This window comes from Symsagittifera roscoffensis, chromosome 2, assembly GCF_963678635.1.
Source record: "Symsagittifera roscoffensis chromosome 2, txSymRosc1.1, whole genome shotgun sequence".
Taxonomy (NCBI): Eukaryota; Metazoa; Xenacoelomorpha; order Acoela; family Convolutidae; genus Symsagittifera; species Symsagittifera roscoffensis.
The window spans coordinates 82,899,588-82,913,064 of NC_087063.1; the positions used below are offsets into that span (position 1 = coordinate 82,899,588).

General features: G+C 46.4%; 1 protein-coding gene across 1 annotated transcript in view; it reads left to right on the forward strand.

Annotated features, from left to right (window-relative positions):
* Positions 1 to 273: 273 nt before the first annotated feature.
* Positions 274 to 13,477, forward strand: part of LOC134840025 (motile sperm domain-containing protein 1-like) — a 484,177-nt gene continuing 470,973 nt past the window's right edge. The window contains exon 1 of the mRNA XM_063855651.1: positions 274 to 283. The gene's annotated coding sequence lies outside the window, so the exon portion shown is untranslated. The remainder of the gene's footprint in view (positions 284 to 13,477) is intronic.

Consider the following 13,477-nt stretch of genomic DNA (forward strand, 5'->3'; position numbering starts at 1 on the left):
TGTATAGTTCCGAATCCTAATAGTCAAAGTGCTGCTGTTTTAGGAAGATCATTCTCGATAACGAAGAGCGGCCTCTGCGTCAGTGTCTTGTTGAATACCCCTGATATACCGATCACGATACAGAGAGGGAGGAAACTGGGATATGCTTTACCGGTTAAAACTCGATATGAAACAATTGAGAACTCAAAACAGAATGAAGTTGTTGATTGTCCCAATCACAGGGACAAATTTTGTATCTTGAGACGATTGCAGAAAATAAAAGATTCTTCAGGTCTTATTAAATCACTTAAGTCAGAAACGGACGATGGGCTGTCGAGCTGTTCGAACTTTCCAGAGCGACCCACACTAGATGAAATGCAAACTGATAAACCGGTTCTGCCGGAGATTGAACATTTGAGGGGCAAACTGACAGATGAACAGCTCGAAGCCATCAAGGACGTACTAGAGCGGAACGAAGAAGTTTTTTCGAGGCATAAAGCGGATATCGGGTGTTGTAATTTCGTTGAGCATGAAATAGAACTTGAGGAGAACGCGGTACCGCACAGGGAGGGGGCGAGGCGCATGACCCCACACAAATCGGAGGCGTGTAGAAAATAAATCGAGACGTTACTAGAGTATGACATGATAGAACCATCCAAGTCACCGTGGGCGTGTGGAATAGTGATGGCCAAAAAGAAAGGCGACCAGTTGAGGTTTTGTTGTGACTTTCGATACCTGAACTCCGTCACGGTGAAGGATGCCTATCCCATACCTAGGATTGATGAGAGCCTCTCGAAATTAGGTGATGCAAAATTTTTTACGACTCTTGATTTAGGCTCGGCCTTTTGGCAGGTACCACTAAGGAAGCAGGACAGGGACAAGACAGGGTTTGCCTGCGAGTTGGGTCTGTTTCAATGGAAACGGATGCCGTTTGGACTTTGCAATGCCACAGCCACGTTTCAGCGGTTGATGGCACACGCGCTGATAGGCGTGACGAAGAAGTATGGCAATCTGGTAATGTGCTACGTGGATGACGTAGTAATAGCGACGCCCACACTAGAAGACCTCATTGAGAGAAAAGGTCGGGGCTAAAGTGTAAACCATCAAAGTGCGAGATACTCAAGGACTCAATAAAATACTTGGGCAGGATGGTAGACAAGCACGGCATCAGACCTGATCCGGACGCCGAGGAAGCAGTCCTAACCTGGAAATCACCGAAGACAGAACACCAGTTGATGAGCTTCCTGGGTTTCGCTAACTATTATAGAGAGTTCATCAAAGGCTATGCGGACAAGGTATACCCGATGCAACAATTAATGAGACACAAGGGCAAGAAGTTCACGTGGAACAACGCAGCAGAAGAGTCATTCCAGAGAATAAAGAAAGAGCTATGTGAGGCACCAGTACTGGGTATGCCGACTGAGAAAGGGATGTACGTGCTGGACACGGATGCGTCGGTAGTCGCGATTTCTGGAATTCTCCATCAAGAACAAAAATGGAATGGGAAGACAGTCTTGAGACCAATAGCGTACGGGAGCAAAGTCCTAAGTGACACGGAAAAGAAGTACGGAGCACCGAAAGCAGAGATGTTCGCGGTGGTTACCTTTGTCGAGAAAGACAGGGCATACCTGGGCAGTGAGCCATTCAAGTTGCGAGTCGACAACAGAGCACTGAGCTGGCTGAAAACGTACTCAATGGACCAAAGTTACATTGGGAGGTGGATAGTTCGCCTGGACGGATACAACATGATAATTGAGCATAGAACACGAGATAAACATCAGAATGCCGACAGCTTGAGTAAGAAGACGGAGTTCTATGAGAGACAAGAGCAAAGAGAGGCAGACAGACCTGAAATCAAAGATGGCTTCTCCTTCATGGACAAGGAAACGTACGACAGTCTTCCACTCACGAGATGGCTGGACAAATCAGGCAAACCGATTGAAGATCATCCTGAATTACCTAAAGAACCTCCAGGAAAGACCATCTTGAAGAAGAGCAGAAGGATTCCGATAGAGATAATACTCAAGTCGAAGATCGTGAGGGAGACGCTCAAGGCAAAAGGCTATGATCTTAACCAGGTAGAAGCGGGAACTGCACAGATAGATGATGACTTAATGAGGTTGCTCGAGAAACTATCAGATGATAAGCCCGTGATCCAAGAGAAGAGTCAAGAGGAACCGGAAGTCACCTACTTCGGAGAAAAGAAACAGTGAACAATACTGACTCCTCAAGAGGAAGCGTCACTGACAGCAAAGATGTCGTGCGGTCACTAGTTGACAAAATCCCCGAAAACATTCTGGAGCAGACCAAGGTTAGGAAAAAGAAAGTGGCGTTCAAAGAAGTTACTGAACACCTGGGACTAGGTCAAGAGTCCGGGGAGTGGTCCATGTTCACGGAAGAAGAAACCGAGGAAGGAAAATTGTCCGGTGAACAATGGGATGAAGACTCGGATGAGAGCAGCGAAAACCAAGACAGTCTGTGCATGGTATTGGCGGAAGAGAAGATAAGGCAACACGACAGGGAGTTACAGACGGATCCATCTTCAGGAACGTACAATCTGGACATACAGGATATACGAGGTGGTGAAGAACTTGAGAAAATTGCGGTTTCAAGGAAGCCATTCAGGGAACTATCATGCAACTCAAAAGTCAGAACGAATCTGGTGCCAGAAGATGATATGAAAATCGTGAAAAGGATGATATGCGTGAAGCTGAGTGATGACATCCACAACCCTGTTGAGATGAATGGACAGATCATGGCGCTAAAGGAGCATGTCAAGGCGAGATATAGGCTGTCAGACCTAATAAGAGCCCAAAAGAATGACAAAATGACAAGTAACCTATCCAAATGGATCCAGTCGGGGGTCAAGGAGAAGGGGGAACTCGAGGAAGACAGCTACAAGATCTTGAGCCAGTTCTACAAAGAAAAGAAAGACTTACTCTACCACACAGCTGATGGGGTGGTAGCATGCAAGAGGAAAGATGAGGAGAAGATATTACACAAACACAACCTCATCATACTACCACAATTGTATCAAACGGAGGTGCTTTTCAGATCGCACGACCAGATGGGCCACCAGGGGATAGATAAAGTACAACAAAGGATACTTCACAGGTTTGATTGGCCAGGAATGAGAAAAGCTTGCGAGAAATGGGTGAATGCCTGCCTGGCATGTCTCCAGGTAAAAGACCCAAGGAAGATGAAGTTTCCCCTCAAGTCCGTTGAGAGCTCAGAGTTCAATGAAGTGGTGCAGATAGACCATCAAAAAATCTGCATGGCGGAGTCAGGATATAACCAGATACTGGTTATAATAGATCACTTCACAAAGTTGGCAGAAGCGGTTCCGTGCCAGACAGCCTCGGCCGAGGAGACATGTGATCATCTGATAACGCATTGGATATCGCGGTATGGTTGTCCAATGACTTTCCAGTCGGACAACGGCAAAGCTTTTGTGGGGGACTTGACAAAAGAACAAAAGAATTGATGAGGAGATCGCACATTGCTCAAGCACACTCGACGACCTACCATCCACAGACCAATGGGTTGGTAGAGAGACAGAACAGGACACTGGTCAACATGTTAAGGGTGTACTGCTCAAGATACATCACGGACTGGGATAAATACCTGCCACAGGTAGTAGGGTCCTACAACAGGACACAGCACTCAACGACGGGCATCAGTCCTTTCATGATGTTGACGGGCAGGGAGAGAGCAATGCCTCTGACATTCTTTTACCCGGAATACGAGGGGAAAAGGACGTCGCCTCAGGCATACGTGAAAGAAGCGATCAAAAGACAACAGGAGCTAAACGAGCTATGCAGGAGGAACACGGCGCAAGCGCAAATGAGACAACGCAGAAAATATGACGAAAAAATATTACAAGCAAAGCCATATGAAGTGGGCCAATACGTGTGGGTCTTCCAAAATGTCATACCGCCTAAGGGAACAAAGAAAATACTCAAGAAGTGGAGGGGACCATTCATGATAACGGAAGTACATCAACAAGGACGGTTCTACCGCTTGAGTACTGGGCGAGCAGCACATTATGAAAATCTGAAGCCTCACGTCCCGTCCCCGGAGGACTGGTGCTTATCTAAGGACATGGAGGGTCTCGAGTACCTGGTGGTAGAGCCAGCGTGTGAAGTGAATGAAAAAGGCACCAGAGAGAAAAATGATGGTAATGAGAACTTGAGTTTGGACGACAATGAAAAGATAGAGGTGGAGTCTGAAGCAGGATCGTTTGTAGAAGAAGACTGGAACGACCCGGAGCAAGATGAGGTGCCGAACTGGATGGAGCCAGATCGACCAATACCACCGGGAACCAGGACTGGCAATCGTAAACGGACCGGCATGAGGTACAACAGATACGGGGATGACTTCTTGATCGATAAGATACAGCCAGACAAATTGGGCGAGGAACTACTGAGTGCAGGCGAACTGGAAGCCGAGGAATGGCAGGTCATTGACGATCGTGGGCACTATCCGCAGGAAGACTACTCGACACCAGAATTAGAGACGGATCTCGAACAGAGTGAGATAGAGAGGAGGGAGAACACGAACTTGAGGATACTAGAGTGGATGCGCGATGTCAAAGACGAGAGCCACGAAGGACAAAGCATTCAACAAGTCGACGTGTCATCGGCAAATTATATGAAGACAGAGGACCCTCTTTTCGGATAGACGGCAACAGACAGGCCACTGGACATTCCTCCGGACAATTCAGACCCGACAACATCGACGGGGACGTCGATAAATATTTTTGTCCGGGGAGTGGGGGTAGGACTTACCCACACCGAAAATTTGATGATAAAGAAGCTCAAGGAAGTGAGAGAAACAAGCGAATTGGAACTGGAAGAAGAAGAGCCAGAGCCTACCATAGGTCGGAATTTCAAAACGAAATTCGAAATACCCAATGAGTACTCGGAAAACATCATGATAACGGATAGCGACTTCATCCTGTCAAACGGGACTAGCGCGATCTGCGTCATGGCGGACATGAGTTTCAAATCAAGATTGGAAGCTGCTGACTTCAAAAGAGAGTACCAGAACGTGGAGTTTCTGTTCAGACAGAGACCAGGACTGGGAGGGATGGCAGCGCTTCCACCATCAGTAGCACAAGTCCCGGGCAAATATCTGTGCTTCCTAGTGACGAGGGTCAATGACAGGAATACAATTGATCCCGAACACGTGATGTTGGCACTAACAAGACTACGAGACTTCATGATTGAATGAGGAATAACGGAGGTCTCAATGCCGGTGTATGACCCAAACAGGGGCAAATTGAGCTCAAGGGAATTGTACGCTATCCTACACGTAGTCTTCGCGGAAACTGAGATGATAGTGTATCTTCACAAGAAATACTACTTGAGCATCGCCTGAGTTGGGCACACGGGGGTCTCGAGTTGGGCGTGAGGGAGGAGTCTCGAGTTAGGTACTGGGGTGCGGCACAGGTAAAGGGATCTTAAGACGCGATTGGCATGACAATTGAATTTTAGAAGGATTAACGGTGCTAAAACATAAAATGAATCTGCATGCTTTTAAAGAAATTCCAATTGAATTGTTTTAAGTGGAATGAAAATGATAAGATTTTAACCATACTGGTAAAAGGGGGGTTTCTAGGTTAGGGACATGACATGTTAAGTCTCAATATGGTTTCTGTTTTCAGATCAAGTTTGAAAAACAAGTTGAAAATCCAACTATACTCAAGCGAGAGACAGAAAGGGAAATCTTGATTGAACTCGCGATAATCGACACCTGCAGCAAGTATTTGCAAGGGAACATTTCTAGAGAATTCTTGAGTTGGGTAATTCTTGAGTCGGTAAGGTAATTCTTGAGCTGGTTAATACTTGAATACATCCCGAAGTCACAGAGAATGGCAGACAGGTTCTGGAAATCCATGCCCGCGGCCCTGAAGAAGCCTACTCTCGATGAGCTGTACAGACGCCTGAGGGACCTGGATTATACCCAGATAGACGAGAGAATGGCGGTAATGCCGAATGCCATCCTCCAGTTGGAAGAACAGGGTGAGTGCAGGGAGTCTGCGACGGAGGCTGTCTTGATGGTCGGCTACACTACCGAGGGAATATCAAATCAGGAACAGACCAGATGGTTGTCTTGGAATGTGGATGGAGGAGTAAGGGGCTTTGACTTGGCAAGGAATCCTGGCCTGAGTAACAATACCGAATATGGCGCAGGAGAATTCCCACTACCAACTAGGCCATCAGCAAGATCGACAGGCCAGAGCTCGAGTAAGGTGCCATCGATGACGCGAGCGCAACAGACGACTGAGGCATATCCGGATCTTGGTGTTCTAAAGAAAGAGCTCGAGAAGACGCAGACTCTGAGGTTGCTTGAGATGCTGCGGGCTGAACATCAGCAGGAACCTCAGATGAAGGAGTCAGGCGAAAAGACGAACAATCTCGAGTCAGCAAAGAAGATGGAGCCGGGTAGCTGTCTGGATTCTACGTGTGGGAGTGGAGAGCACACCTGCGATAGACGATCATGTGTCAGGATACTGTCCTTTCAAAAAGAAGATCTGGTTACTTGGTTTGAAGACATCACGGAAAGGGAGAAAAGTGAAGTACAAATAGTGGCGGAGTGTTACGCGAGAACTACGGTGAACATAGCGACAGCTCTCGGATTCTTCTCGAGAATGTGTAGTCTGCAGTCACTGGAGAGGCTAGAGTCTGAACACCATTTAGTGACTGCGTTGAGCGTGGAATCATGGCCTGGGGTGTTGCAGGTGACTCAAAAACATATCCGGAGCTGGAAGGTGGGTCTCGAGGCGGAAATGGGGTTTCCCATGAGCGAAGCTTATGGCCTGCCATTGAACGCAATATCCCTGATAGGGTCAATGATGGCCAATTTGTGCGGAAGCCACCACCCACTGCACATGGCGATGGTGGAAGCATCCAGCCAGAGAATATTGGTGGACAAGGCCTTCTCAGTGCCCAAGTGCGTGAGGTTGGCTCGGGTATCGCATCACTCGCACAAGTTGTTGAGGAAAATCAGAGCGACAGTACCGAAAGAGTTGAGAGATGACTTGAGTGAAATCTGGGGAGAAGAGCTTATGAAATTGGAAAGTGAGAACACAAGCGATCACGAGAGACAAAACGTGATCGGAAAACCTGTGGGGGGTGCTCCAAACATGGGAGAGAACGACACGATGCATGAGAAAATGATGGAGCTTGAGCCTCTCTTGGAAGCCTCGGGGGAGCGTAACCTCAGGAGCATTGAGATCACCCATAGAGAAGGCCCATGCCACTGTTTGGCACAAACGGTGTGGTATCCAGATCACAAGAACCTCTGCCTGGTGTGGGATATGGAAGAAATTCGGTCGATCGGATTACCGGATCACCGGCAGAAGGTGACGCTCTTAGTAGTGAGTACGATGCTGGCTCTGAGATGGATAGAAGAGAATATAACGAAGTATCGGGAAGCGAAGACGCCAACGGCTGAGTCAATATATGCGATAGACTACAGCAGGAGACTCGAGTTGTTTGAGACTGCATGCAAAGTATTCGCCATACCAATGGAAGTCAGACACGTATGGAGCCGCTAGAGGTACTTTCCATGGTTTCGAGCGACACTGACGTCTTGGTTGTACATGACAACGAAAGATCACATGAGAAAGCATCAAAAGGAGTATCGACAGTTCCAGGCCGAGATTGGGCCGGAAGCTTTCAAGAGACCCCTGTTAATCCATCGAAATGCGATCACGGCAGGATGGAAAAGAGTGGGTAAAATGTCTAGAGGCAATACCAAAGCGAGGGAATCGATACTAGAGGAGGACTTGGCGAAGAACGTGAGCCTGAGCCTGCACAACTCCTTTTGTTTGAACCGGGAATCTAGGGTGAAGGCACTACCCAACCAGGCAAAGAGGTTGCAGGAGCAAAGGGAATGGATGCGATCCTATGAACAGCTGAAGGCTTGGGAGGAGATCGTGATTAGCTCCGATGATGAAGAAGAACTGTTGAGACAGTTTGCCGTATCCAGTACTTCAGGGGACGGCACCTCCAAGGCGAAGAGTGCGAAATGAGCGGATGGTTCGAAGAGATCTTGAGTCTTGAGAGGGAAGGGGGGCTTGAGTGTGAATCCGGATGAAACCTGGGTTCACGAAAAAGAAATTTTAACGAATCAGATATTGTTATTAATATGTTATATTTACTATATAAACCAAAATGCTGCATGATAATTTCCTGATTGAATGGCACAAAAGAAATTTTAAACAATTGGCTTGAAAAGCGAGAATTCAAGGGTGCAGGTGTGTGCAGATTTTGATTGATGTTTAGCGATAGTGTGAAAATTTTACATGGCCGTGAATTTTGGGATGTAGATAAGCTTAAGTCTGCTGCAAACTTCTGTAAATGACCACTGGCACTGTACCTTGAGCAACACTCGGTTTTCTGGGACTCACTGGCAGACGACAGCACGCGATGAGGACATCGATCTTGAGTCCGGGAGTATGTGCCAGTCGGTCATATTTGGAAGTTTGACCTTGAGAAAAACAAAAACGCTTAATTTTGGAGTGAAATTTGATTTTTCAAAAATTCGAATGGAGCCTGTCATGCACGATTTTCTCGCGATAACTGAAAACCGAAAAAGAGAAATCAGAACGATCGAGTAACAATCGCGGGAAAGTTGCCAGATAAAGCAGTAGGAAATTGCCATTCGCAATTTCCGTCACAAAAAAACTAGAGTAGAGCTGTCCTATCTGAAACAGAAGGAAGCGTATTCCCGAGAACTGGACTATTATTGCTCGACTGGATTATTATTCAAACTGGACTAGAGTGAACCTTCGATGGAAAGGTGGACAGCTTGAGTGTCCCAATGGTTCACGAGAAACTATACTCTAGAGTTCAAACTTGTTCCTGTTATTGAAACTGATAAACATAAAACTCATTTAGTTATATTATTTAATTCTCGAGTTGCTTACTAACTTAATTACTCCCAGTTCTTGAGCGTGCTACGATGTGAGTACCCAATTTAAATTTCTAGAGTGTGTTTTATGGTTGTTATGTTGAGTTAAGGCGAGTTGTAGGTTGATCCATCTGAAATGGATCAAAGTTCCACTGTCTAATAAAAAGTAACTTAACGGATTGTTCCGACCCGGTTTTTAACGGCGTTCATGTATTCTGGGTATCTAGAGACCTAAGTATGGGGACGTGCTTATTTTTAGAGTGGGGGATATTTTGGTAGTAGCCTTTAAGCTGTAACGGGTTGTAGTCTCATGTCACAAGCGAACCGAATTGGCTCCGACTGATTTGAGGCAGAAAAACACAAGAGATAGTGTCCCTGACTCTTGAGCCAATGGTTATAGGGCCTATTTTTCTTAAGCCTCATGTGTGACTACAGTAGACGAATGTTACAGTTAGTCAGGACTGATATTCAACCGTTCGAACAAGAAACACAACCGTTGGCGAAGATTTGGTGCCTTAAGATGGAAGATGACACGCATCAGCCAGATGAAATGAATAATCAGATGATGATCATGAAGACGTACTTGAAGGCGAGATACAGACTCTCGGACCTACTAAGAGCGCAGAGAAATTACCGCATGACGAGCAACCTGAAAAGGTGTATCGAAAATGGACAAAGGTGATCTGGAAAATGCACAAAGGTGACCTGGAGGAAGACAGTTACCGCATTCTGAGACAATACTTTATGCAGAAAGAGGGAAGTTTATATCTGAACAAGGACAGAATTGAGGCTTTGAGGTAAGAGAAGAGAAGAAGACGAGGTCCTGTACAAATATAACGCGATAAGGTTGCCGCAACTCTATCAGACAGAACTTAAAAGCTCCTAAAAAGTGGAGGGGACACTTCTTGATTACGGAATTGCACCAAGAGGGACGTTTTTGTAGACTAAGTACCGGCCGAGCCGCTCACTACGAGAACAATAAGCCACATAACCGATCGACAGAAGACTGGTGTATACCTGCAGACATGGAAGAGGGGGATTATCTGATGATGCCTGTGAAGTCAATGAGAAAATCACCAGGGGAAAGAACGATGGAAATGAGGTCGTAGAGGAAGGATCAAGTCCATCACTGGACCTAGATCCCAACGATGTGATTGAAGCAGATGAAGAAACCTTACCCTACGCGGAGGAGCACTGGCAAGACCCCGAACAAATGGAGGTCCCCAAAAATTTGGAACCAGACCTTCCCTTTACGATACAGACTCGTTTACGATACAGGCTCGTTTACGATACAGACTAATGAGAGGCTCGTTTACGATACAGACTCTTTACGATACCTTACGGAGATGACTTCGTAGTGGACAGGATCGATCTGAAGAAGATAGTGGAAGAAGTAGTGGGCCTAGAAAAATATCTTTGTCACAGGTCATCGACATAGTCGACGATCACGACGAGGAGTGGGTCGATGACCGGTCCAAGCCCGAGGTAGAATTCGACGACGAGCAACAGCAATCCTATGAACAAGACTTGGCAAATCTGCGCGTCTTGGAATGGCTGAACGAAATGACGTCGGACCCAATGGAGACCAGTGTCACGATTCAAGATGTGGATAGTGAAAGCATGAAATACATAAAAACCGAAAGGGATGATCCTTCCTGGGCTGCCCAGGAAGGGCAATTACTCATTCATGCGCACAATCTCGATTTAATATCCGGTAGGCGATCGACGGGGACGTCGATGGATATTTTTGTCCGGGGAGTGGGGGTAGGACGTCCCACACTGAAAATTTATTAATAAAAAAATTAAGAATAGCAAGAGAGACAGGTGATCTAGAACCAGAAACAGCGAGAACCCTAAGAAACAGGACATAGGGAGAGTAGTTGGGTCATATTTTGACCTGCCAAATGAATACTCAAGTAGCATAATATTGACAGATAGCAATTTTCTACTCACAAATAGAGCATGTGCGATAGCGATCACAGCAGACATCAGTTTTGAGACAGCGTTAGCAGCAGATTTTAAGAGAAAATATAAAAACATAGAATTCCTTTGGAAGCAAAGACCAGGAATAGGAGGTGTAGCAGCTTTGCCTCCGGCGGCGTCACAGATACCGGGAAATTACTTAGGCTTCTTGGCGACGAGGGCGACGGAGAAGCGGCACGTGGACCCGGAAAACATAGTCTTGTCCTTGACGAGATTGAGAGACTTCCTTGTGGAAAGGGAAGTAAAGGAACTCTCGCTTCCAGTGTACGATCCGAACAGAGGACGACTGCATCCAAGGGAGCTGTATGCACTGATACACGTAATCTTCTCTGAGACTATTATACAAGTATACTTACTTAAGAAATATTGTTTAGAGTTTAGGTTGCATACAGGAAGGCGTCATACTAAATGTGCGTTATGTGTAATATGTCTGTTATGTTATGTTATGTGTTATGTTATTAAGACCCTGGGTAAGAAGGAATTATTGACCATGAATAACCGAATGATGCTCTTAGGAATAGATCCAAAGTTTGGACTGTCCATTCTTAGGTCGAATTCCAAAATTTTAGCAACAAACTGATTTTAATAAATTTTAGGATCAAGATCTTTCATCCAACTAATTTAAATAAATTTTAATATAAAATTAGAGTGAAGCTGACAAATGTGATTTTCGTGACCTCTTTTCTAGATCCTGATTGGTCGTTTAATTGTTCACCTGATTTCTATTGATCAAACTGATAATAAGAATCGAATCTAGAAGAAGATGGACAACTTTGATTTGAACGAGTACATGGACCTGGCAGAGACGTACGTAGGAACGATGATAGATGCGATCTATCTTCGGCTGATGGATTGAGACTTCGCTCTGGAGGACCTAGAGGTAGTCATGTTGCTGACCGCCTTAATAAACATCTTGGGGCATAATAACCGTGGGAACCGCCCCACGGAAGTCTTATTGATGGCAGCATATGGAGAAAGAGGAGTACTAGACCGCCCGAATATGAGGGTATTGCGGTGGAGAAACAGGGCTCTCTCAGGAAGTGACTTGGCGAACGAGCCTGGATTGGGAAGTTCCCGGACATACCAACCAGGTGAGATGCCTCTGCCAACCAAGACTAGGCCTGGTCTGAGAAGGATGCATCAGGAGATGAACAGCGAGGCTGAATTGTCTAGTTCACAGCTGAGAGCAGCTGTGCCACCAAAGAGGGCGAGAGTAGAGGAAGAGGTTCAGACGAAAGAAACCATGCAATATGTTAACGGAACGGTAGAAGAACTGGAGAAGACCAGAAGGGAACTGGACAAAATGACCAAAACCAAGCTCAGTACAGAAGAAGATAGAGATGTGTGGAAGAGACTGTTTGAAGATTGCAACAGGAAACAGGGTGAAGAAATAGAGCGCTTGAGGCGAGAGTACAAAGAGCGATCGGAGCGGCTGGCGTTGATGACAGCCGTAGAAAGAGTGATACCTACAAGGAATATTCCTCGTGGGCAGTCCCCGATGAAACTTTTGACGCCTCGCGAGTTTAGTCAAACGACGGAGACGCGAATCCCAGCTACAACTGGTCGAGTGACAATCCCGGACCCGAATGACACCCTAGGTGACCCAGTAGTGAGAAAATTGATATAAACAGCTGGACGATTGGTCGCTAATAGGAATGCGCCAGGTTCCGGGGTGACTGCACCCTATGGAGAAATCGATGACAAGGGCGGAGAAATGCCGATGAAGAAAGTGTCCCGAGTTATTGACGTGCAGAAGAACAACCAGTTTGAGTATAGCTTCAGAGGAGTTCCGGACACGGATTCGCGAGCCTGCTTCAATCGATCCACTTGGAGCCCAGCAGTCAACCTGCAGCAACCGCCACTTGGGACATCACATCTGATACTGGGTGACAGCTTGGTGAGAGTACTCCAGAACTTGAGGACCTCCTGGATCACTACGGTGATGGCCTTCGGAGGTGCAACGATAGCCCATCTATTTCGGATGGTGGAGCTGATGACCCCAGGGAGGATCCTTAACATAATGATCCTAATAGGGACGAACAATGTATCAAGAGGCTCCGATGAGGAAGAGGCACAATGGAAGTCGATGATGGTGTACCGTGCCTATTCACTACTCTCTGGCAGAAATTCAAGTGCACGGTACTGATTGTCTGCACCGTACCCATGAGCACGAAAACGTTGACAGTGACCGGAAGAAGACATAATGAAGGAGTCATCAGGTGGAACATTATGATGAGGAACCTGGTGAGTCGGAATGCTGGACGGATGATCCTTAGGGACATTCAACTCGAGCTGAGAGCTATGGATCAGGCCAGACTAACCACCGATGGGATCCACTTTGATACTATTGAAGGACAAGCCTGGTTGAACCAAGTTTTCCAGGGGCGACTGGATGAAATGGAAGTCGAGCTCTTTGACACAGGACTCCTGAAGAAGGAGGAAACGACGAATGAGCCGGCAATTTCAACCTTTGTGCCCCCTAACTTTGTGCCAGGGCAAAGGACAGATGAACAAGATCGATTGGGGGAAGAGCCAATGAGAAGAACCGTCCATCCAAGAAGAAGTATAAGGCCTGTCAATCCGACAGCGAAGACGA